Source organism: Canis aureus, chromosome 36 (assembly GCF_053574225.1).
Source record: "Canis aureus isolate CA01 chromosome 36, VMU_Caureus_v.1.0, whole genome shotgun sequence".
Classification (NCBI taxonomy): Eukaryota; Metazoa; Chordata; class Mammalia; order Carnivora; family Canidae; genus Canis; species Canis aureus.
The window spans coordinates 21,870,616-21,897,880 of record NC_135646.1 but is presented as its reverse complement, the minus strand read 5'-3'; the positions used below and the strand labels follow the sequence as shown (position 1 = coordinate 21,897,880).

Here is a 27,265-nt window from a genome sequence, read left to right as displayed (position 1 = left end):
GAAGAGCACAGAACTTAAAACCTAGAGGGCAATTTGTAGTTGGGAGATTTCTAAGTCAGCAAATACCCACACAAGGATCTCATTGAAGGAAATTCGATTATAAAGTCACGAGGGATGATTTAAGGCTCTTTTATTGACTCAGATGCCAGGATGAAAGACTGACTTTCAAGAATAGACTGATTTTTTAAGAAATTTTAAAAATATTTGTGAAGGGAGAGAGAGAAGCTTCTGGCTGTTAATGCTATTAGAATAGCATATGGCCTTTTTAAATGAACATATTATTTATAACAAACTGATAGGAAGGGATCACATAAATGGTAAAAATCCTGAAAAAAGTTGAATGGTAAGAGAAATTATAAATGTGTAATAAAACATCTATAGCCAGGTAATTTATTAGTTTGTGCTTGTCCTCTCTTTATTTCCTTATATTTTTCTTTCTCCATTTCAAGCAGACAGTCATGCTTTAGATTCCCTTTGTCAGGGAAGTTTTGTGGCTATAGTTCCCTTTGTCAGGTTGAATTCAAACGCAAAAGTTGCATATATTCAAACTCTTTCCATCTTTTGTAAAGGCTGAAATTCATAAATAATATTACGATAGGAACCCCACTAGAGGGGCAGCCCGGGTGGCTCAGTGGTTTAGCGCTGCCTTCAGCCCAGGGTGTAATCCTGGAGACCCAGGATTGAGTCCCACATCAGGCTCCCTGCATGGAGCCTGCTTCTCCCTCTGCCTGTGTCTCTGCCTCTCTCTGTGTCTCTCATGAATAAATAAATAAAATCTTAAAAAGAAGGGAACCCCACTAGAGAGGACAGAAAGAAAAGTATGAACTGTGCCAGTTGAGTTTTGAAATGTTCTACAGGGTTCCTATGGGTGAAAAGGGCAGCAGTACTTAATCACGGTTGTGCTTTTAATAGCTGTCAATTTATTCAAGTGTAATGTAAAGTTACTTTTTTTTTAAGCTTTGAGACATAACTTGGAAATCGAATAAATTCACTTTATTGTGAATTTTTAAAATTATGAAGTAGTTCATGCTTATAAAAGAATATATGTATAGGTGCATATATACACATATATAAACTGATACATATAAAATAATATGCATGATTTAAAGAACAACAAAATAAACATCCATATAACTACCACCCAGTTTAAGAAAAGGAACATTACCTTCGAAGCCTTCCAGACTCTCTGTAATCATCCTATCACCTCTTCCAGAAGTAGCTACCTATTTTATTTTTGTGTTTACAATTCCTTTGCTTTCCATAAGTTTTATCTACAAATGAGTATGTCTATTCCTAAGTCATATTTAGCTTGATATGACTTTGAACTTATAGGATATCATACTTTATGTTTGTCTGTAATTTGTTTTACTAACATTACATTTCTGACAATCACCTAAGTTATTGCATCTGTATAGTTCACTCATTTTTCACTGCTATATACTATTCCACAATTTGAATAAACAACAATTTATATACCCATCCTTCTGTCAATGAACATCTTGGTTGTTTTCAGTTTTTGTCTTGTTTTGTTAAATGTTTTTTTGTTTTTGTTCTTGTTTTTTCAGAAAGAGGGAGAGAGAGCACATGCCTGAGCAGGGAAAGGGGCAGAGGGAGGTATAGAGAGAGACTCTCAAACAGGCTCCACACCCAGCAGGGAGCCTGACATGGTGCTAGATCTCACAACCCTGAGATCATGATCTGAGGTAAAATCAAGAGTGAGACACCTAACTGACTGAGCCACCCAGGCACCCTGCTATGAACATTCTTAAACACATCTCTTAGTGTATAGATGTATGAATCTTTCTTGGATAAATAACTGAGTAGAATCACTAAGTTGTAAGGTACAGCAGATTGTGTTCCAAAGGATTCCATCACTTTACATTCTCTTAAACAAAGTGGTCTCCATCCTCCCCAGACTTTTGGTATAGTCAGACTTCCTAATCATTATCAGTGTACTGGGATGGGAAGTAAAAATCCTTTATAAATCACATTCATTCATTCTTTGATGAATGTTCAATTAATTCTTAAGTTCAACAGATTAAAATTCCTTAAAAAGTTAGTCTCCATTTACACACATAAAAATAAGCCTTTTAAACTATATTGACAAATTTAAGACATCTGATTATCTCTGCTACTTTACATGACTGACAAGACAAACTTACAATTCAACAAGCACTACAGCTGCTTAAAAATTCCCCCAAAACTTAGTGGCTTAAAACAACTAAAATTTTGTTACGTGGGGTGATTTTTATAATCATAAATTCAAGCAGAGATTGGCTAAGAGGCTCATCTACTCCATCTAGCTTTGACTAGGTAGCCACTTGGTGGTATTCAGCTGATTGTTGAGCAGAGTTGGAGAGTGAAAGACAGTGTAACTCACTCATCGTGTCTGAATATGGATGTCTAGAAGCCTGGACTTAGGTGAACACTTTCCCATGCAGTTTCTCCTGCAAAGTAACCAAACTTCTTACATGGCTGCTCAGGAGGCCCCGACAGAAAGAAGCCCCTGAGCTTTTAATGACTTAGCCTCAGAAGTTCCGGAATGTCACTTCCACCAAATTCCATTAATTAGGCAGTCACTGAGTCCAGGCTAGATTCAAGAAGTAAGGAATTCAACTCAACCTCTCAATGACACAAATTTCAAAGAATTCGCAGCCATCTTCAATCCACATGGTAAGTAAGTTCTGCTCGCTAGGTCAACCCACAACCCTGTCTAACCCTATTTAACCTACAACCTTGTCTAACCCTGTCTACATTATATTCTAGAATTTGGTTTCCCAGAAAATCATGTGTGGCTAGGTATCTTTTTGAGTTTCACAGTTTCCTAATTTTTACTGTAAACATTATAAATTTAATCACCTGATCTGGGAAAATAGGATTCTGAACTTCTTACCCAGGTTGCAGTTAACCTCTTAGTATGTGACAACTTAATTTAATTTCATACACCATCACTACCCCCAATCTGGCTTGTATGGATTTACTTAAATTTTGTTTTTAATCTGCCTCTCCAGTCACAATTTTAAAATCATTGCATTACATTCTGTATTGGGAAAGGTCAGAGGTCCACAGATCCCAGAGTGTCCATGCCAAGTATATGAAAATGCATCAACAGGCATACAGGTAGACGGGATTGGGGCCATAGGAGCTATTAACTAGCAAAAGAGTCTTATTCCCAAAACATGCAGCAGAGTTGCCAGATCTGAAGGATGGCTCATGGGTTGGGCAGTGGTTATTTCAGTACTAAGCAGAATGAGCCAATAACTTAAATCTACTTTTCTGGAGGGGTCTCTAAGGTAGCGGCTTTTGTACAGTTCTCAGGGGAGGAGGTTGGGGAACCCAGTAATAATTGAGAATGAATTACTCTCCAGCTTTATTAATTTGAGGCTCAGAGGTAAATTTAAATTAGCTTAAAAAAAATAGTGTGGTATTTTCTGCAGACCTGAGTTTGTGGATAAAGATTCCCACTGGCCTCAGCCATAGCTATAATACTAAGTACCAATCCTTTCACTATTCCTTGGTGAAAATTCCGTCTATCATCCCACCTACCACCTCAAGCAGCTATTTTTTTTTTTTTAAATTTATTTATGATAGTCACAGAGAGAGAGAGAGGCAGAGACACAGGCAGAGGGAGAAGCAGGCTCCATGCACTGGGAGCCCGACGTGGGATTCGATCCCGGGTCTCCAGGATCGGGCCCTGGGCCAAAGGCAGGCGCTAAACCGCTGTGCCACCCAGGGATCCCTCAAGCAGCTATTATAAACTTCTACCATTCTCCTCAGGGCCTCAACTCTTACATTCTCAACTGATGTTCTTGTTCCCAAGAACAATCTTGTTCCCAGATTTCCTATCCATCTTCTCCTAAACTTACCGATGCCATATGCATTCTTCCCTCCAGGGTCAGAGGAAGAAGCATTCCTCTGTCAGGAGAAGTAAGCTACTCCTCTTTAAAGCTGATTACCCTCCTGCCTTCTCTAGTACCTAGACTATCGATACTGTAAATTTCTCCAATCTGTTAGCCTCATCTATAAACTGGTGAAATCTTTTCCAGTCTTAATAAAATTTGTTTGGTCCTAAGTTCCCCTCCAACTATTCTGCTTCATCTCTCTCATTTTCATTGCTGAGTTTCCAAAAATACTTATTCTAAACTATTCCATGTCTTTAGTCTCCAATCCACTGTAGCCTGGCTTTAACACCCTTCCTACTTCTGCTAAGATTTCTCTTGGAAAGATAGCAAAGGCCCAGACCCTAACTTTGGATTCCTTTTGACAGTTTTCAGTGCTGCTTCTACACTGTAAACTAAACCTTCCTTAAAGATCTCTCCTTCCTCTCCTGTCTCAAGGAATTCCTATCTCTCTGACTATTCATTCTCAAGTTCCATCATTGAATTCTCTCCCTGGAAATAATTCTTATAGGTTCTTCAGGGTTCTGATCTCGCCCAACACTGTTTCCACTTATCCAACATTGACTATTTCCTTGGGCCATCTTATATGCCTCCGTATGTTTAAATTCTAATTAGCACACGCCTTCTCCTTTGAGGCCCAGATCAATATATTCAAGTTAAACTCCACAAGAGGCAGACATAAGCATAATAGGACGACAACCTACCTTCAATAGTGAAGCCAGGGAATACTTTAGAGAAGCGTTAAGTCGAAACCTTAAAAAATTAAGAGCCAGCTGAAAGAAGAGCAGAAAAAGAAGTGAATCAGGCAGAGAAAGGCCAAAAACAGGAAGGTACCAAGAGTTGGGTTGTTCTAGGAAACCAAAGACCAGTATGGCTGAAACACCACTGGCAAAAGAAAAAACAGAAATGAGTTTCCTAATACTGAACCCACTCACCCAGCGCAGTGCAGAATTAGCCTGCTTACCCAGCACAGTGCAGCACTGGGACAGACCAGGCCTCTTCCAATCTTTGCACAGGACAGAGCCTGCCTTTAGAGGGGCACAGGGGAACATGTGCTTTTTGTGGGCAGGTTTATCACCCACGGGGCAAGGAAAGAGTTGAGCTGAGCATGCTCAGTAATTCTTCACAAATTTTCCAATCAAATAAGTTTTTCTACCTCTCCAGGCAGAATGAATAAAGAGGCAAAGATAGGTATTATCAAAGGAGTCATCATAATAACTATGATTATTATAATTATAATCATATTATATCAATTATTATGATTATAATAATCTCTATGATTCAATAATCATAGAACTTAAACCAGGCAAAAAGGTAGAAGGAAAAGGGGATTAAATGATAATGAAAATGTGTGGGGTCAGGGTACTGGAAGTCTCAATTAAATCGACAAATTGTGGCTGTGGTAGTTCTACAGAAAAGGGGAAAGAATAAAAGGACAATGGCCCGGAGCCAGATATCTACAGCCCAGATTTCAGTGGTACCAAACTTTGGTTCTGAGAGATTCGAGAAATGGCTGAGGTAGTGCAGCTGCAATGGAACGGAGGACCAGGTGTTGGAGGTGAGAAGATCCAGGAATAGAGACAGCAAGTGGAGATAAATCACCCACATAAATGACACAGTTCCAGAGATCACATAGAAAGAGGTGAAGAGAAAAAATGAACCAAAAGCTAAAGTCTTCAGTGGTTGAGATGGGAAGGAGGACATTAAATATTGGTGATGACGAGGGGAAGAAATGGAAATGAGTTTTGAAGAAAGAGAAGGGCATGAAGTGGTTTGCAAGGAGCTATGGATGCAAAGCCATCTACTCCACCTCTTAGCACTGAGGTGCTTTGGATGTAAGAGGAAAAACAGTTTCCACATGGACAGGCTGCAAGAACAACAGGATATCAGAGCTTTCAGTTAATGCAAGGAATCATTTAAACAAGAGGTTGAAGCTGTAGGGCAGTTTGCTGATCACACAATAAGACATTCTGGAGGGCATTTTGAAGGTCACAGTGAAAGGATTTGGGAGTTGAGGAAGGGGTGAGCAGGGCATCATTCAGCTTGTACCCTATGTCCTATTTGCACAGAATATAATGTAAATAGTACTCCCTGAGTTTTGCATCCAAAGGGCCCTGGAGATAATAACTTGAGCAATATGAGGGTGAGCATTTGGGGAAAGCTTAGCCCAAATAGAGATAAACAGGTAAACAGAGGTGTGAGACATAATAAAACTAGTTCTTGTGGTCCCTTCCCCCCCCCCAAAGATTTTATTTATTTATGTATTCATTCATTCATTTGAGAGAAAGCTAGAGAGAGCATGAGCCAGTTGGGGCCAGGGAGAGGGAGAGGGAGAAGCAGATTCCCTGCTGAGCAGGGAGCTGGTGGAGGGGCTCGATCCCAGGACTCTGAGATCATGACCTGAGCCAAAAGCAGATGCTTTACCGACTGAGCCACCGGGGCGCCCCCTATGTCTTGTAGTCTCTTAAAGAGGAGGTGGGGTTTTGATTCTAACATGATGTTTTCAGTATCTTTGTTGCTAATGCAGCCTTGGCAAGGGTTCATAATGGCTTTCTCAAGAGGTACTAAATCCTGATATTCTTACTTTCCAGCTATTTCTTAAGTTAATCCTCTTCTCTCTCTCTCCCCACTTGTCACTGACTTAGCTGGGGATTTTTTCTTTTCTCTGGATTTTTGCAGAAACCAACATCATTACTAGCCCTGTGCCACCTGTTGAGTCCTTTATTTTGCCACTATGTCAATGTACATGGCATTTTCTACCCACGCCATCCTTCTACACCTCTGCATGCCTTTGGACTCGCTCCTTTCTGCACTGTCTTTGCTCTCCTTGTTTGCCAGATAACAAAAAAAATTTGCATTTTGAGACCCACTTTGAGTACCATTCTTTCATGCTTTTACTGACCACCTCCACTGCAGTCTTATAAATATTGTTGTCCCTGGCTTCTGACTCTGCTACCTTGCAGAACTGATTTATATTTCTCTCCCCAGTTATGCTATAAACTCCTTGGGGCTGAGAGTTATTTCTTACACATATTTCTATCCATAGTGCTTCATACATAGTAAGGTCTCACTAAGAGATCATTGAATGGGTGGTACGGTTCATCAAATAGCTCATCCATCTAGCGTGTTTTACACCACAGGGTATCTCTCAATATTTTTCCTTTTCCTGCTACATTAACATCAAAGGATGGTGGTCCCCTGATTTCCTGTCCTGTTCAATCACAAAGCCTTTACCCCCTAGCTTTTCAAAAAGATGCTATCAAGTCTTTTGCTCCCTCATTTATGTCATCATTCTTTCTTTTCAACTGCCTTTTTCCTCTCTGCTGTGAAATATATTCAGGTTTTAATTACTCATCCATGATATCACCACCTTGACTCTGCTGCTCCTTGTAAATATTTTATTGTTTGTCAGATCTTCCTACTAATGTGAGTTGCAAAAGCATCTCTTTATTTTATTTTTTTGCTTCCTCAGCAGCAGCTAACAATCAAGACTGGATATACAGAGAAACACTCAAAAACAAAAAATGCAACTCTTAAGGAAGAAAGGAAATATTTTCCTAATACTCCATAATTTGGCAAGGCTAATGTGCAAAGGAGAAGCCAAATTTTAGAAATAACTACTTGTTTTGGCCCATTTAACATTATAGATAAAGGCCATCTTTCTCAGGCTGTGACTTGTAGGTGATGTCTTTGTTCCTCCAGGCACATACATAAAGTCCAGAAGGATGGAGAGTTCTGATCTTTGAATGATAGCACTTTGCAAACCTGATGAAAGGTATATAGTCCCAAGGAAAATGCACATTGTCTTTTTTTTTTTTTTTTTTTTGCTTTAGCGTCAGGGGTTCACGGATCTTCTGAAACCCAACCACAGACCCAGTTTTGAAGTTCCAGTTTAAAATAGCAGTTATTAGAGATTGTTTCAAGGTTTCCTTTTTGCTCTTTATTTTCTAACTTTCCTAGAATGAAAATGGATTGTGTTAAAAATATATGTTTTCTAAAAACCACCCCATGCTATAGGTATACTTAAAAGATCTTGAAAAATAAATTCATTATACAGTGAACCCATCAAAGACTGACAGGTTTTGAGTTAGAAATGCTTGGCAAATGAGGCACTCAATTTTCTCATCTGTAAAATGGAGTAATTAATATTAATCAGTTGTTATGTTGTATAGATTAATACTCGCAAAATCCTAATAAATGTGATTTTTCTAAGCTCCCTCTGGGTAGTCTGTTATTTAGGTTGTACTTTTCTTCTCTGGATTGAAACAGATACAATGCCACAGCTGCTTCTTCAGCTATTCTGTTATTTTGTGTGTGTGTGAAAGAACACCTGCTTAGAATGTACCTAAGGAGTTATTTCTTTGTTTTTTGATAATTAAAGCACTGCTATGGTGATGGCTGACATCTGGATTCACTTTTAAAGACTTCACTGTGTTTTTCTGGCTCCTGGGAGATTCATGAACTATAATGCATTAGATGGAAATGTGGTGATGTGCTTCATTTTGCAACAGCAATTTTACTCTTGCTTTGTTATTTCCCTACTGCAATGAGTGAGAGCTGCCACTCTGTTACTGCTGCTAAGAGATTAAGGGAACAGAGTTGAGCTCTAGAAATTTAATATGCCATATAATGCCTGATTTATTTTGATTCCGGCTTTGACTTGAATTGATAAACTCACTTGGGACAGCTCTGCAGAATCAACATCCAGGGATTACATATATATATATGGTATGACATAATTTCTTTTGAGGGGAGCATGAAAATCTACTTCTCTTACTTATTTCCAACAGCAACAGAGAAACTAAAACTTGGCAGAAATATTCTAATATTACAATTTCCTCAAAAGTTATATTCCTCAATCTCCACTCATTTATAGCTCCTTAAATTTTTCTAAGATTTGCTTCCGAGAACTATGTGCTTTTGTTTAAGGCGATTATAACTTACATCATTACTGCCTCTACCTTGACAGTCTTCTTGGGATCTCACTCACAGGTATTAATACCAATGGAGACCTGTGGATCAGTCAGGGCTCACGGTTGTAAAGGACGTAAGCTAATTCTGGCTGAATGAGCAGAAAAGAAGCTTAAGAGGAGATGGAAAGACTCAGAGAGTTGCCGGGAGGCTGGAGGGACAGGTATGGAACTCAGCTTCCAGGAACAATGCTCACAACCGCGCTGTGGAACTGGCACAATAAGGAGGTCACAATACTACTAGCTACTGCCCCACAAACACTAAAAGCAACTGCTGCCAATTCCACTGCCCACTAAGGCCACTTCTGTACGAGGAATTTAACCTTGCAAGCACTTCCACCTCCAAAGGTCAGATGCCTTTGCCAGCAAATTGCTTTCCAAGCAGAATCTTTCCTTCCTTGAGCTATGAACTTCCAGTCAAAGTCTTATGCAGGTGTGCTGAATGTTGAAGGCCAGGTCATATGTCTGCGCCCTAGCTGTGAGAGTCTGGAAATCTCGTTTTCAGAGCTTACCTTGGGGAAGCAGCACTGACATTAAGATTGGGAATTCCCTAAATGTAGCGAGTATATTCAAAACAACCTGGGCAGCCAAAAAATCTGAAAATGTTTTTTGCAGGAGAGAATTCATATTTTGAGAATATCTGCTAAGGGCCAGGTGCTTTAAATAGATTACATTGTTTAACCTTCAGCAAAACAGATGTTTTAATCCTGTTTTAATGATGGGGACACTGAGGCTCAGAGAAATTGTTACTAGCTCCAGATCATTTTGTTGGTAAAATGGAGAATATAGATTCATGTCTAGACTTTTTACCTTCAGAATTTTTCTTGTCTTACGACATACCTCTAATTTCCACTTCTCAACTGCTAATTCATATATAAACATAAGTGGACCAAGTAGTGGAGCAGAAAGGGGGACTAGAAATAATAGCTCTAGGAGCAAGCAACAAGAGATGCATTAGTTGCAAGAAAACTTAAAGACAATAATAAAACAGACTACTTCCTCTGCCTGTGTCTCTGCCTCTCTCTCTCTCTCCCTCCCTCTCTGTCTCTCATGAATAAATAAATAAAATCTTAAAAAAAAAAAAAAAAAAAAGGGCAGCCCGGGTGGCTCAGTGGTTTAGCACCTCCTTTAGCCCAGGGCCTGATCCTGGAGACCCGGGATGGAGCCCCAGGACGGCTCCCTGTATGGAGCCTACTTCTCCCTCTGCCTATGTCTCTGCCTCTCTCTCTCTCTCTCTCTCTGTGTCTCTCATGAATAAATAAATAAAATCTTTAAAAAAAAGACTAAAAGTAGGTCTACCTTATTATTATTATTATTACCATTAACATGTAACAGCAAGTCCAAAGAATGTCAACAATAAAATACTCCTTTTTGCTGAGGTGAACTGTTCCCTACATCTTGGTACACCAGTATATAAGAAGCCCTCTACTTAATTTCCAAGGTTTTAAAAAAGAAGGTTGTTAATAAATTGTCATTGAAGTGCCTTAAACAGTTATATCTTCCTACAACAGACCGTAAAGAAAAAAAATAGACCATTTAGCACATGATATGCCTGGGTACCTTTTAATATTATTTCTAAAAAAAAAATGAGTTCTAATTTTCATCTTAGAAGCACATCTCTCCTCACCACCACCCGCCCACAAAAGAAATACATCTCTCCCAAGTTTAGCAGTGCAAGCAGAGGCTCTTTTACCTTCTAGTAGCACCAGAAGCTCTGATAATGAGGCAGAAACTCCTTGGAGGGTCCCTTTGGTAGCAGATGCTGTTTTGGCAAGGTGGTCTCGGTGAAAAGGAAGAAAGAAGGAGATGCACTACAGTGGAAGAGGAAGAAGGATCTCTTTAGGTTGGCATGAGAAAGACACTGTTTAAATGAATCACAGGCACAGAGAATTTGAGATCTTAAAGAATTACTTTTACCCCATCACCAAGTTTTATAAATTCTGTCTCCTAAATATCTCTCAAGTAAGTTCTCTCTTCACCTTGGCCTATTCAGGTGCTAATACTATTTAATCTAGACTACTGCAGCATTCTGCTAGCTGCTCTTCCTGCCTGTCATTAGGCTCAGCTAATTCCAATCTATTATCCAAATAACTGTCAGAGTGATCCATGTAAGCATGAGTGAGATCATAGAATTTCCTTGCTTGAAAACCTTACAATAACTTTTCTGTCCTTCAGCAGATGCCATGCAAACTCCTTTGCATGGCTCAGAATTTTTTTTAAGATATCATCCTTCCCTACTTGTTTGGCCTCATCCCTTGTCGTCTTTTAACTCAAACACTGTAGTGTAGCTAATCCGAGCTACCTGCACTCTAAATGCTCTCTTAAGGCCTCTCTGCTTTGGCATGTGTTGTTCATTCAGCAGCCTATCTCCTCTTATTTGTTGACCTCCGGTAAGTCTTCTGTCTTTTCCTGATTCATACTGCATTAAGCACTTCATACTCTTTGCTCCATTCCACGATAGTGTAGGTTTATTTTCATATTAGAATGTAAGTTACAGAAAAATAATTGCATTCTGGTCTGGCTTCTCCTACCATACATTTTTTTTTTAAGCAGTGGCTATGCCTTTTATCTTTGCCACCCCAGTGGTTAGTGAAGCTTTTGGTATACATATTATATACTCAATAAAATAAAATAAAACATACATGCCAGGTTCTACTCAGTATAGAAGCTGTCAGGGTGGTGGCAGTCTAGTAGCAAGGGCAAGTCAAACTAAAAACACAAGGCATAAGATATGCCATTACTGAGGTTTATTATTATTATTTGAATATTTTATTTATTTATTTATGAGAGAAACACAGAGAGAGGCAGAGCCACAGGCAGAGGGAGAAGCAGGCTCCGTGAGGGAACCTGATATGGGACTCAATCCCAGGATCCCAGGATCACACCCTGAGCCAAAGGCAGACGCAGAACCACTGAGCCACCCAGGTGTCCTGCTACTGAGGTTTAAATGAAAATCTCTGATTACTTTAAGGAGAGAACTCTCAGCTCTGGTTTTAGGGTGAGGTGGGGGTACAAAATTGACAAGGATCAAGGGAAAAGATGGCATTTGAGGTGGACTCTGACAAGAGGAACTTTGATACTTGGAGATGCAGCAAGTATGAGGAATAGGTTAGGTTACATACTGATATAATAAAGCAGAGGGTGTAACACAAGATCATAGAGTAGTCCCACTGAGCATGTAAGAGAATGTAAGAAAAAATCTGGAGAATCATTTAGGCTTTAAGTGCTGGCTAAGGAGTCAGTATTTAATTTAGAAAGCAACCGTAGTGTAATTAAAAGCAGTAATTAGCAGAAGAAAACTATTAGAGCAACCATAATAGCCTGAGCGAGGAGTTACAAGGTCATCTTTGACAGGTAGTATAGTATAGACAGGCAGACAGACTTGGGTCACTTATTGGTGGTATGATCTTGAACATGTTATTCAAATTTACAAACCCCAAATTTCCTCATTTATTTCAAAGGCTGTTGTGATTAAATTTATGTGAAGAGATTAGCACAGTGCTTGGCATGTACCAAGTGCTTGAATTAATCAGTGATAATTCGGCAGCAACTGATAAAAATTCAATTCAAATCAGCCTAAGCAAATAAGGGAAATTATTAAAAGGTTACTGACAAGATCAATGGAACAGAATAGAGAGCTCAGAAATAGAACCACACATAGATAATCAAATGATCTCTGACAAAGGAGCAAAGGCATTACAATGGAGTAAAGATAGTCTTTTCAATAAATGGTGCTGGAACAAGTGTACATCCATATGCAAAAAAAAAAAAGTCTAGAGTCTAGACATAGATTTTACACCCTACACAAAAATTAACTCAAAATGTAGAATAGACCTAAATGTAAAATACAAAACTAAAAAAATCCTAGAAGATAACATACGAGAAAATCCAGGTGGCCTTGGGTTTGGTGATGACTTTGTAGATACAACATCTGAAGCACAATCCACGAAAGATGATTGATAAGTGGGACATCATAAATATTAAAAATTTCTGCTTTGTGAAAAACACTGTTAAGAGAATGAAAAGACAATCCATAGCCTGAGAGAAAATCTTTGCAAAATACATATCTGGTAAAGGACTGGTATCTGCAGTATATATAGAACTCTTAAAACCCAGCAATGAGAAAACAGTTTAATTTAAAAAGGGCAAAAGATTTGAGCAGACCCCTCACCAGAAGATACAGAGACAGCAAATAAACGTATGAGAAGATATTCAACATCATATGTCATTAGAAAATTACAAAATAAAACAATGAGATATCACTACACATCTATTATAATAGCTGAAAGCCAAAAACACTGACAACACCAAGTGCTGGTGAGGATGTGGAACAGCAAGAACTCTCATTCATTGTTGGTGGGAATGCAAAATGGTACAGTCACTTTGGAAGACATTTTGGCAGTTTCTTACCAAACTGAACATACTCTTACCATATGATCCAGCAATTACACTTCTTGGTGTTTACGTAAATGACCTGAAAACTTTTTTTTTTTAAGATTTTATTTATTTATTTATTTATTTATTTATTTATTTATTTATTTATTTGACACAGAGATAGAGCACAAGCAAGGGGAGCAGCAGAGAGAGAGGGAGAAGCAGGCTCCCCACTGAGCTGGGAGCCCAATGTGGGGCTCAATTCCAGGACTCTGGGATCATGACCTGAGCTAAAGGCAGAAACCAAACAGACTGAGCCATCCAGGCACTCCAGACCTGAAAATTTGTGTTCACACATAAAAACCAGCACACAAGTGTTTACAGTAGCCTTACTTAAGATCATCACAACTTGGAAGCAACCAAGATATCCTTCAATGGGTGAATGGATAAACACAGTGTAGATACAATAGATACATGGATACAATAGAATGTGATTCAGCAGTAAAAAGAAATGAGCTATTATGTGGTGAAAAGTCATGAAGGAAACTCAAGAGCATATTGGTAAATGAAAGAGGCCAATCTGAAAAGCCTATTTACTATATGATTTCAACTATATGATGTTCTGAAAAGGGCAAAACTTGAGACCATAAAAAGATCAGAGATTGCTAGGGGTTCAGTGGAGGGGAAGGGGAAGGTGAGAGATGGATAAGTGGAGCACAGGAAATATTTAAGGTAGGGTAACCATTCAGTAGGATACTGTAATGGTCAGTATATGGCATTGTGCAGTCAGCAAGCTCCATAAAATGTAAAACATAAAAAGTAAGTCCTAATGTAAACAAGCTATAAACTTTAGTTAATTACAATATAATAATATTGGCTCATCAATTGTTAACAAAAGTATCACACTAATGGAAGATGTTAATATCAGAGAAACTAACAGGGTACCTTGGTGGCTCAGTCCCTTAAGCATTTACCTTTGGTTCAGGTTGGGGAGATAGAGGGAATATGGGAACTCTTTGTACTGTCCATTCAGTTTTTCTGTAAACCTGAAAATGCTCTAAAAATAAAGTTATAAATTTAAAAATTCACTAAGCAGTATATATGAAATTCATGCACTTTAATACAAAATGAAAGTGGTGCTTTAAAAAAAATGCTACTGAGATAATTCCCAGAAACAAAGACAGCTCAGAGCTTTTGGGACTAAACCTGGGAATTTGATTCTCTTTTGTTTTTATTCTCTGATAAGCAGATTTTCTTCACATGTCAGGAATAATGACATTCCCCACTTCCTCCACCCAAAAATGTCTAGACTGATATCTGAGGTTGGTGACAGTGTGGGGAATCTGGGACACTAAGTCAACTGGGCAGTCATATTGAAGCCTTGAACAATGGTGACCTGTAACATGGTAGCAAACAATGGGCATTACTGTTGCCTATTGTAAGAGGATGACAAAGGAAGGAGCCTAATGAAATTTTTAAAAAACTGAACTTATTTTCAAATTGTAGATTTGTGTGCCTTTATTCCAGAAAGATATTTTTACTGGGTATAGGATTCTAGGTTGACAGTTCCTTTTCTTCAGCACTTGAAAAACATTGTTATTTCCTTCTGACTCCCATGTTTCTGATGAGAAATTTGCTATCATTTCCCATTGTTTTTCTCCTATAGATAAGATGTGTTGATATAAAATGAACAAACCTTTTAGAATCTCTAGAAGTAAGAGAATTTTATTCAAGCCCAAGTTAGGACAGCTGCAGGGGATACACAAACTTTCCAAAGAAAAGAGTGCTCCTGCAAAGGAACATTTGGTGTAGGGTTATATACATCTTTTTACATTGAAAAGTTACAAATTGGGACGCCTGGGTGGCTCAGCGGTTAAGCACCTGCCTTCAGCCCAGGGCGTGATCCTGGAGTTGCGGGATTGAGTCCCACATTGAGCTCCCTGCTGAAGCCTGCTTCTGCCTCTGCCTGTGTCTCTGCCTCACTGTGTGTGTCTCTAATGAATAGATAAATAAAATCTTTTTTTAAAAAGTTACAAATTATTAGACAAAGGACACTTCAGAAAGTTGCAGACCTTAAGTTTCTAGTATATGTAGGGATGTATGACTTAGACAAGAATCAGGAAGTTTCTTTCTTTTTCTTATCTTTTGTGTTCAGAATACTCCTTTTTGGTTATGTAAACAAATCAGATGTACAGTGTGTGCTTGGGGCAGAAACAGACCCCATGCTTTGAGGTGTGGGTAACCAGCTGTGGAGTTTACCTGAGAACGGAATCTCATTACCCTTGGCACACTGAGGATACTTAAGGTCCTGAGCTTGCATACTGACTCTTGACCCTATTGTTCTCCAGATATAGCTTTTCTGCTCCCCGTCCTTGAGTTAATAGCCTCTTATACATCATATGGCATGATTGTAAAGTATTGTGTGGGACAATTCTTTTACTCTTTGATGTAAAAATGTTTTTCTCTGTTTCCCAAACTTAATCATTCCTATAGCTAAACAAGTAGATTCATGATGATTATTATCTGCTAGCTCTCTTAATAATAGCTGGATGAGACAAAGCCTCAGGGTCTGAGTGTTCTCAATCCCCCCCACCTCCAGATTGAAATTCAGTTTCTTCATATCATCATCTCCAACTATCTTGGCTCCATGGCACTGAAATTTTGTTGGGTCAATTTGACCTTGGTTAATGTTAAAGGAGCCTAGGCGTAGGGCCCACAAACATTAGAAGTTGAAAATTTCCTTTATCAGGTATCAGTTCTTTTTCAATGCTGTCAAGATTTTTCCTTTGTCTTCAATTTCCACAAGTTTAACTATGATGTATATTGGCATAAATTCCTTTTGCTTTATCCTGTTTCAGGTTCATTTCAGATTCTTGAGTCTATAGGTTCTGGCTCTTGCTAAATTTGGGAAATTTTTAGCCTTTATTTCATTAACTACTTTTAAAACTCTGCTTTCTCTTCTCCTCCCAAACTCTAATGACATGAATGTTAGATCTTTTGTGAAAGTCTCACAATCCCCCATGGCTCTGTTTATCTTTTTCAGTCTATTTTCTCTTTGTTGTTCAGATTGGGTAACTTCTATTACTCTATACTCAGGTTCACTGACTCTTTCCTCTATTTCCTACACTGATTTTGAGCCCATCCTCTATGGCTTTTACGTAGGTTTGTTGTTTGTTTGTTTGTTTGTTTTTTGTCTTTAGTTTTCTTTTTTTTTATTTTTATTTTTTTATTTATTTATGATAGTCACAGAGAGAGAGAGAGAGAGAGAGAGAGAGAGAGAGGCAGAAACATAGGCAGAGGGAGAAGCAGGCTCCATGCACCGGGAGCCCGACATGGGATTCGATCCCGGGTCTCCAGGATCGCGCCCTGGGCCAAAGGCAGGCGCCAAACTGCTGCGCCACCCAGGGATCCCTGTCTTTAGTTTTCTATTGCATTGTTGAGACTTTCTTTGTTGAGGCTTTCTATTTTAAATTTTTTTTTTCAAATGTGTTTATAATTGCTTGGTGAAGCATTTTTATCATTGCTGCTTTAAAATCTTTACCAGAGAATTCTAACACCTCTGATATTTCACTGTTGGTATCCATTATTTGTCTTTTTAAATTCAGTTTCATATTTACCTCATTCTTGGCATGACAGGTAGTTTTCAAAAGAAACCTGGAATTTTTCATATTATATGATTCTGTATCCTTTTTAAATTTTTAAATTTTTTTATTTTTTGTATTTTTTTATTGGAGTTCGATTTGTCAACATATAGTATAACACCCAGTGCTCATTCTGTATATTATTTAAACTTTTGGTTTTAAACTTTGTCCAATACGACTATAGCAGGGGAGAAGGTTATTACCTTGCTACTGCCGTGTAGTGATAGAAATCCAGATTCCCTGCTTGGCCTGCTTTGATAATGGATGGGAGGAAGAGCTTCTCATTACTACTGGGTATAAACAGATGTTCTAGCTCTCCACATGGCCTATAATGACACTGTGGGCCCATTGTTGAGACCATTATTGCTGGGCAATGGTGAAAGTCCTGACTCTCCCTATCCACTGACAATGTAGGGGAAGGAGAAGGCTTACTACTGGTGATGGAGATAAAAGTCCAGGCTCTCTACTTGGGCTTCTCTGACACTATGCAAGCAGGGGTGTCGAGGCACCTCATTCAATCTGAGGGTAGAAGTCTAGGCTCCCCACTCAGCCTTTGCTTCTTGGGTGGCCCACAGTTTTTTTCTGTGATACTTTGCTGGAGTAGAGCAATTATTTTTCTCAAAGTTTTAAGCCTTGCCAGGCCTCCCCTTCCCTCCTGCTTTGTTTGGCAACAGCAGCCTTTTCTTGAAACAGTTGTTTGTGCCTATAGGAGTTTCTAAGTTGCTGGATTCTTTAACTTTAATTCTGTAATATATAAGGCAAAAAGAAAACCCAATATATTTACCATCTTGTTATTCCTTGACTCCCAAGGTCCCTAGCTTGTCGTCATCGTCGTTTTCGTCTTCTTCTTCTTCTTTTCTTTTTACCTTTCAGAGTCATTTTATATTTTATAGATAATGGCTTAGCTAACTCTACTTCACTTTTTATTTTATACCCCTTGTGCTTAAGTTCAAAGATCTCTGAATCCTAATACACCTAGAGTAGAGTCTGAGTATAGCTGTCTTAAAATATGTCCACAAGACTTTAAGCTGTATTACAAAGCTGTAATCATAAAGACAGTATGGTACTGGCACAAAAACAGACACATAGATCAATGGAACAGAATGAAGAACCCAGAAATGGACCCTAAACTCTATAGTCAACTAATATTTGGCAAAGCAGGAAAGAATATTCAATGGAAAAAAGTCTCTTCAACAAATAGTGTTAGGAAAATTGGACAGCCACATGCAAAAGAATGAAACTGGATCACTTTCTTACACCATATAAAAAAATAAACTCAAAAATGGATGAAAGACCCAAATGTGAAGCAGGAATCCATCAATATACTAGAGAAGAATTGATGCAGCAACCCTTTTGACCTTGGCTGCAGCAACTTCTTACTAGGTACATCTCCAAAGGCAAGGGAAACAAAAGCAAAAATGAACTACTAGGACTTCATCAAGATAAAAAGCTTTTGCACAGCAAAGGAAATAGTCCATAAAACTAAAAGGCAACCTATAGAATGGGAGGAGATATTTGCAAATATCTTATCAGATAAAGGGCTAGTACCTAAAATCTATAAAGAACTTATCAAACTCAACACCCAGGGCGCCTGGATAGCTCAGAGGGTTAAGCGTCTGACTTTGGCTCAGATCATGAAGCCCCTGTGTTTGGTTCCCTGCTCAGCAGGGAGTCTGCTTCTTCTTCTCCCTCTGCCCCTCCTCCCAATCATACTCTCTCTCTTTTTCTCAAATAAACAAATAAAATCTTTAAAAACAAAAACAAAAAACCCCTCAGTACCCAAAAAGTAAAAAATCCAGTTGAGAAACGGGCAGAAGATATGAACATTTTTCAAAGAAGACATACAAATGGCCAACAGACACATGAAAATTGCTCAAAATCACTCAGCATCAGGGAAATACACATCAAAACCACAATGAGATACCACCTCACACAGTCAGAATGGCTAAAATTAACCACTCAGGAAACAAGAGATGTTGGTGAGGATGCAGGGAAAGGGGAACCCTCTTACACTGTTGGTGGGAATGCAAGCTCATGCAGTCATTCTGGAAAACAGTATGGAGGTTCCTCAAAAAGGTAAAAATAGAACTATCCTTCAACTGAGCAATTGCACTACTAGTATTTACACCATAATGATTTGAACCCCAATGGACCCCAATGTTTAGAGCAGCTATGTCCACAATAGCCAAAATGTGGAAAGAGCCCAGATGTCCATCGATAGATGAGTGGATAAAGATGTGTACATATATATAATGGAATGTTAGTCAGCCATTAAAAAAAATCTTGCCATTTGCAATGAAATGGATGGAACTAGAGGGTATTATGCTAAACGAAATAAGTCACTCAGAGAAAGACAAATACTATATGATTTAACTCATAAGTGGAATTTAAGAGACAAAACAGATGAACATAGAGGAAGGGAAGGGAAAATAAAATAAGATGCAAACTTAGAGGGAAGCAAACCATAAGAGAATTCTAAATCTAAGAAACAAACTGAGGACTGCTGGAGGAGGGTGGGTAGGAGATGGGATAACTAAGTGATGGGCATTAAGGAAAGCACTTGAATGTAATGGGCACTGGGGGTTACATGCAACTGATGAATCACTAGATTCTATATCTGAAACTAATAATACAGTATATGTTAACTAAATTGAATTTAAAAAACAAAATAAAATAAAATACGTCCACAAGAGCATTGACATTCCTTCAGAAGTAAAGCCTAATTCTCCTTCCCTTAATTGTGGGCTAGACTTAGTGAGTAGTTTTTAACTAGTCTCCCTCCTCTCCAGCTCTATGCAACCACTAATCTACTTCTGTGCTATATAGATGTGCCGTTTCCAGATACTTCATTTAAACGGACTCATACATTATTTGGTCTTTTATAACTAGCATTTACCACTTAGCATAATGTTTTCAAGGTTAATCAATATTGTAGCATGTATTAGCACTTCATTCCTTTTTATCACTGAATAATATTTCATTGTATGGATATATCACAGGTTATTTATTCATTCATCAGTTAATGGACATTTTGGTGTTTCCCCTTCTTGGCTGTTATGAATAATGATACTGTGAATATTTGTAAACAAGTTGCTAAGTGGATATGTTTTCATGAGTATATACCTAGGAGTGAAATTTCTGGGCCACATGGCAAATCTATGTTTACCATTTGGAAGAACTGTAAACTGTTTTCTCAAACACCTTCACTGTTTCTATCAGCATTGCATGACATTCCAACTTGTCCACATGACTACCAACCCTAGTTATTATCTGTATTCTTTATCATAGCCATCCTGGTGGGTATAAGGTGGTAACTCTTGGGCTTTTGATCTGCATTTCCCTCTTGGCTAATTATGTTGAGTATTTTTCATGTCCTGATTTTCCATTTCTATATCTTCTATGAAATATCTATTTGGATCCTTTGCCCATTTAAAAATTATTTTTTTAAAAAAAATTTATTTGAGAGAGAGAAAGGGAGGGAGGGAGAGAGGAAGAGAGAGAAAGAGAGAGAGAGGGAGAGAGAGAGAACAAGTGGGGAGGGTAGAGGAGGGAGTAGCAGACTCCTCACTGAGTAGGGAGCCCAATGCAAGGCCTGATCTCAGGACCCTAATCAGGCCCTGATCCTCATGACCTGAGCTGAAGGCCGATGCTTAAACAACTGAGCAACCCAGGTGCCCTGTTATTTGTCTTTTTATTGGTAAGTGGTAAGTATTCTTTGCATATTCTCTATATTTTAGATGCAAAATACAAATTCCTTATGAGGTTCATGATTTCCAAATATTTTCTCACATTCTGTAGGTTGCTTTTCACTTTCTCCTGGTGCCTTTTGAGCCACCAAGAGTTTTTTATTTAGATGAAGTACAACTTATCTATTTTTTTCTTTTGACTCTTGTACTTCTGGTGTCATATCTAAGAAGGCTTTGGCTGATGAAAGGTCATGATTTACTCATATTTTTTTCCTAAGACTTTTATAATCTCAGTGCATACATTTAGGTCTGTGACCCATTTTGGGCTAGTTTTTATGTATGGTGTAAGAAAAGGCTCCAGCTTTATTCTCTTGCATGTGGCTGTCCAGTTACCCTAGCACCACTTGTTAAAAGACTTCTTTCTTCATTGAATTTTCTTGGGACCCTTGTTGAAAATCAATTAACTATAAATTTAAGGTTTACTTCTAGACTCTCAATTCTATTCCATTGGTCCATGTATCTCTCCTTATGCCAATACAACACTTTTTCTTTTTTTTAAGTTTTATTTATTCATTAAGAGACACAGAGGGAGGGATCCCTGGTTTAGCGCCTGCCTTTGGCCCAGGGCGCGATCCTGGAGATCCGGGATCGAATCCCACGTCAGGCTCCCGGTGCATGGAGCCTGCTTCTCCCTCTGCCTGTGTCTCTGCCTCTCTCTCTCTCTCTCTCACTGTGTGCCTATCATAAATAAATAAAAAAAATTTTAAAAAAAATTAAAAAAAAAAAAAAAGAGACACAGAGGGAGAGAGGCAGAGACATAGGCAGAGGGAGAAGCAGGCTCCATAAAGGAAGTCCGATGTAGAACTCGATCCCGGGACTCCAGGATCACGCGCTGGGCAGAAGGCAGGCGCTCAATCGCTGAGCCACCCAGGTGTCCCAGTACAACACTGTCTTGATTATTGTACCTTTGTAGTAAGTTTTGAAAGGGGGGGGGGATCCCTGGGTGGCGCAGCGGTTTGGCGCCTGCCTTTGGCCCAGGGCGCGATCCTGGAGACCCGGGATCGAATCCCACGTCGGGCTCCCGGTGCATGGAGCCTGCTTCTCCCTCTGCCTATGTCTCTGCCTCTCTCTCTCTCTCTCTGTGACTATGATAAACAAATAAAAATTAAAAAAAAAAAGAAAGAAAGAAAGAAAGGGGGGAATTATGAGCCTTCCAACTTTGATTTTTTTTTTTTTTCAAGCCTGTTTGGCTATTCTTGGTCCCTTGCATTTCCATATGCATTTTAGGATCAGCTTGTACATGTATGCAAAAAAGTACAGGTGGGATTTTGATAGGGATTACACTAAATCTGTAAACCAACTTTGAGAGAATTGCCATCTTAATAATATTTTCTGATCTACAAACATGAAATGTCTTTCTATTTATTTAGGTTTTCTTTAATTTCTTTCAACATGTTTTGTAGTTTTCGGGATACAAGTTCATCATCTCCTTTGCTAAATTTATTCCTAAGTATTTTTCTTTTTGATGCTATTGTAGATGGAATTTTCTTGATTTCACTTTTAGATTGGTTATTGCTAGTGTACAGAAATACAACTGATTGTTGAATATTGTTCTGGTATCCTACAACCTTGTTGAACTTGTTCATTATTTCTAATAGTTTTTAGTAGATTTATTAAAATTTTCTATAAATAAAATCATGTCATCCGCATGGTTTTACTCCTTCCTTTCCAATCTGGATGTTTTTTATTTCTTTTTCTTGCCTAACTGTCTGGCTAGAACTTCCAGTACAGTGTTGATTGGAATGGCAAGAGTAAACACTCTTATCCTCTTCCTGTTCTTATAGAGCTAACATTCAGTCTTTTACCACTAATGATATGAGCTTTTCATAGATGTCCTCTATTAGGTTGAAAAAGTCCCTTTCCCTTCTATTTGATAGTTTGTCGAGTTGTTGTTGTTGTTTTAATCATGAGAGGGCACAGGATTTTGTCAAATGCCTTTTCTGTGTGTATTAAGATGATCATGGGGGACACCTGGGTGGCTCAGCGGTTCAGCATCTATCTGCCTTTGGATCAGGGCATGATCCCAGGTCCAGGGTTTGAGTCCCGTGTCGGGCTTCCCACCAGGAGCCTGCTTCTCCCTCTGCCTGTGTCTCTGCTTCTCTCTTTGTGTCTCTCATAAATAAATAAATAAATAAATAAATAAATAAAATCTTAAAAACAACAAAAAAAGACGATCATGGCATTTTTGCTTTTTATTCTTTGGTATGGTATATAATGTTAATTGATTTTCAGATGTTAAATCAACCTTGCAATCCTGGGACAAATCCTTTTTTTTTTTTTTTTGGTGTATTTTGTATGTTGCTCAATTTGGCTTGCTAGTATTTTGTTGAGGATTTATTAAGTTTTTAATTGATATTTCCTAACTTTAATAGCGGGTAAAGTATAATATATGTAAGAAGAGTTAGCTAAATCATTGCATTTGAGGGTTCATTGAGTGTTAAAGATAATCCATAAGGTCTTGATATGTTGTGATTGGATTTTGCTGAAGCAATGGATTTTGCTGAAGCATGTACTTAAATCATATGCTACAAGGGCAGTGGAAAGAGTGTCACTTAGCTAGCAAAATTAGCCAAAAAATAAGCTTTCAAATCCCCACATGCCTTTATTCTGTAATCTTGTTTTATTAGGCATTTTGGGTGGGGGCAAAATTATACACTAGAGTTGCATACCTCATCTGAAGCCTGCTCCTTTCAGTGTCCAATTCTGGTACAGAAGCTTATGAAAATACGCAACACACCTGTCCAAAGCCAAGAAAAACGGAAAAGAATTAAAACATAATTGGAATCTTTCAAAGAATATCAAATGGGATCCAATCCAAATTCAACGAAAAAATTTTAGGGGCACCCAGGTGGCTCAGTGAAGTGTCTGCCTTCACCTAGGTCATGATCCTGGAATCCCAGGATCAAGGCCCACATCAGGCTCCTGATTAGTGAGGAGTCTGGTTCTCTCTCCCTCTGCCCCTCTCCCTGCTCCTTCTCTCTCTCGCTCACTCCCTCTCTTTCCCAAATAAAGAAAATCTTTAAAATTAAAAAAAATACTAAAAAAAGAAAAAACTTTAAAAATCTTGCTTTCTTCACTCCTTTTCCATTCAGTCTCCCATAGGAACCCATATATAAGGTCTCCTTCCCACCTCCCCCACCCCCATTCTCTGCCATTCTGTACCCATTCATTTTATCTTTTAGGGGAGAAATTGCACATTTGTGGCCCATAGGCCAAATCTGGTCTATGCCTGCATTTAATTTAATAAAACATTTTAAAATAAATTTAATTAGTTGGCAAGATTTATAAATTAGGAAATGACACATAAAAATCTATGTATATGATTTCCTTTGAAAAATTTGAATTTGGGGGAAAAAAAAAAAGAAAAATTTGATTTTGTCAAAACCTATTCGACATTTTACCACTGGATGGCAGTGAATAGTGACTGTCCCCTTGGAACATGGTATGTCCTCTAATTTGCTGTAGTCTTTACCACTCCCTATTGTATTACACATGGCCAAATTTACTATTTATGATACAGGCTTAACCTCTGTAGATATTGGGATTTATGACCTTTTAATGCTATCCTTTCCAATGTATGTTAATTACATTCTCTCAGATTCATTCCAATTTTGCAAATTTTTCTTATATTGAATAGTGTAACAAAAGCTCTGAAAGCCCCATAGCTCTTTTGAGCATTGTCTACTGTCTGGAGATAAGCTGTGGCCTTTTGGGCCCTTTAAGTATATTAAAATTCCTGTGGACACGTCCATCTGAAAAAAAGGAGGGGTAAACTCAAACAACTAGTTACACTAACTGCATATATGCAAGACCTTTTTCAGGGAGAAAAGCCCACCTCAGAGAGTGAATAAAGGGGAAAAGTGCTGGGCAGTCTGTGCCTGTCGTTGTTAGAAAAGTAGTGATTTACAATATTGATCTTCCTGGAAAGGAGAAGAGGGGATGGAGAAAGAAAACAGGTATTACAGTAATATCAATAGGACCTATGAAAAGCAATTACAATGTCAATGACTTAACATAAATGGCATGTATACCTCAACTGATGAGATAAGAGCTATCATTTTCTCTGGAAGTGGCTACTAAAGGCTCATGTAAATCCTTGACTGTGGGGGAAAAAAATTGTACTTACTTCAGTGTTTCTTTACTCTGACCTTCTAATCTTTATTTGTATTTCTTAAAGACCTCAATTATCTTAAAATGACTGGGACAACTTTGTAGTATTTAATATTTAACACAATTAACCTTCTTTATAAAACACAAGAACTCGCCATCCTCTTCTATAGTGACTGACTCAAAAGGTCAACCTAAAAACAAGACTATAAAAATCAAAAGCTACATTTGGAATATATGTATATGGGTTTTTGGATTGTATTTCAGTAATCCTCTACCTAACAAGAAAATGTAACGATATATATGTGATTCACAAAATAGAGTGAAGGTTGGTTTCCTAAACGTGATTACATATTCATCATTATATACTTGGCCTGTTTCTTTTTAACTAGTAATTGTTAAAAAGCAGATCTACTTAGTAATAATTAATTTTTGATTGCTTACACTATTATGATGTCAGATGGAACCTAATAATTTGGACCACTGTAGGTTAGTATATTACACCTAGATGAATTCACTAAATATATATAATAAAATTATATTTTATCATTTTTTTCAGTTGTGTTCTTACTTCAAGACTGTCTGGGATTTTTTTAAAAATTATTTATTTGAGAGAGAGAGCGCACACAAGTGGCAGAAGGAGAGGGATAAGCAGACTCCCTGAATGCAATACGGGGCTTGATCCCAGGACCCCAGACCATGACCTGAGCTGAAGTCAGACACTTAACAAACTGAGCCACCCAGGCAAGCACCGCCCCCCCCCGCCCCCCGCAAGACTATTTTAAAATTTTTGATATGTGGAGCAAAGAAAACAGTGTGTATACTTCAATACATACATATATAGACTCAGAACAATTAATAATACGAAGTGCCCAGTTTGTCAACACAAAATGAATAGTCTTTTAGAATTTCTCAAAGAAATGAAGAGTTTTGTTCCATCCCAAATTAGGACAGCTGTCCAGGCGCACAATCTTCATAAAGAAGAGAGGGCTCTAGGGTCGCATGGGTGGCTCAGCAATTGAACGTCTGCCTATAGCTCAGGGTGTGATCCCAGGATCCAGGGATCAAGTCCGGCATCGGGCTCCCTATAGAGAACCTACTTCTGCCTCTGTCTATGTCCCTGCCTCTCTCTGTGTCTCTCATGAATAAATAAAGTCTTAAAAAAAAAAACAAAAAAGGAGAAGAGAGGGCTCTAAGGAAGGAACATTTGGTGTAGGATTGTATACACTGTTTACATAAAAAGCTACAAATCATTAGATAAAAGACGTTTCTGAAAGTTACAGACTTTATCTTAAGCTTTTAGTACACATAGGGGCTGCATGATCTTAATGTTATGGGAACCAGGGACATGTTTTTTTTTTTTTTTTTTTTTAAACTCCTTTATGTATGAAATGCTGCTCGATTGATTGATTGATTGATTGATTTTTTAAGTGAAGCAGATGTACAAGGGGTGCTCAGGACAGAAACAGAGCCCAAGCTTTGAGGTTTTTGCTGACTCTGGCAAATGTTAGATGTAACATTTCCCCGGGGAGCCCATGAGCAGGCCCACAAACATTAAAAGTTGAAAGTTCCCTTTAAGTTATCAAGTTCAATTCCTGATCTATAGTAAGGCATCGTCAGTACATGGCGGCCATAGCTATTATAATTCTCACCGCTATTGTCTCCTGTAAGGCTCCTTAGGGTGCCTCGCCTCACAAACAGCTGCATATATGGAGGAGCCGTCCTCCTCCCATCTTTGGCATACACTTGGCCAAATCTTACTCCTACACACCTGGCCACAGACGGTTGTTGGACGTCTCATCACTTTCCTACTGTGCAAAGTGGTTTTTGGAAGCTCTAAAATAGCAGATCCCGGGCAGCCCGGGTGGCTCGGTTTAGCGCCCCCTTCAGCCCAGGGTGTGACCCTGGAGACCAGGGATCGAGTCCCACGTCGGGCTCCCTGCGTGGAGCCTGCTTCTCCCGCTGCCTGTGTCTCTGCCTCTCTCTCTCTCTGTCTCTCATGAACAAATAAATAAAACCTTAAAAAATAAGATAAAAAAGAAATAAACTAGCAAATCCCATTGGCTGCAAACACAGCAGGAAATAAACGCCTTTGGCCCACTTTAGCTGTCCCAGTCCATGCGTCCTGTTCCCCCACCTCCAACCAAAGGTGCGTTAGATAGATTTCGTATCTAACCATCAATTCCCATGAACCTAGAAATCTTGTCTATCTACAATGAAAACTCAAGCTTGTGAGAAAAGGGAGATTCTCTTTCTTTGGGGCTCCAAGAACTATATATTAAAAAAAAAAAAAACAACACACCTCACCTGAAAGGTGAGCCTACAGAGACGGGAGCACAGTTTACTGAAAACCCTACCCAGCGACTGGACCCACTCCAGCTGCGGCCCCTCCTTCGGAGCCCGGAGCTCGCTCCCTCTTCCTTGGCTCTGCTCCCGCCCTGCCCCAGGCTGCCGTTCGAACTTCCCGCGCAGCAGAACCTACCAATCAGGAAAGCCTTCCCTCGGGCCACGCCCCTCCCCAACCCGCG

The 27,265-nt window shown here is 38.8% G+C and overlaps 1 protein-coding gene and 1 long non-coding RNA gene across 2 annotated transcripts in view; both read right to left on the bottom strand.

Moving 5' to 3' along the window:
- FTCDNL1 (formiminotransferase cyclodeaminase N-terminal like) overlaps window positions 1-2,516 on the bottom strand; it is a 159,315-nt gene extending 156,799 nt beyond the window's left edge. Inside the window, 1 exon segment of the mRNA XM_077884894.1 lies at window positions 2,381-2,516. The gene's annotated coding sequence lies outside the window, so the exon portion shown is untranslated.
- Window positions 2,517-10,415: 7,899 nt separating this feature from the next.
- LOC144306118 (uncharacterized) lies at window positions 10,416-27,169 on the bottom strand. Its single transcript, XR_013373141.1, has 3 exons — window positions 27,045-27,169; window positions 23,300-23,367; window positions 10,416-10,680 (listed from the first exon to the last, which is right to left on the bottom strand). It is a non-coding gene; the product is annotated as an uncharacterized LOC144306118 (long non-coding RNA).
- Between the last annotated feature and the right edge of the window lie 96 nt (window positions 27,170-27,265).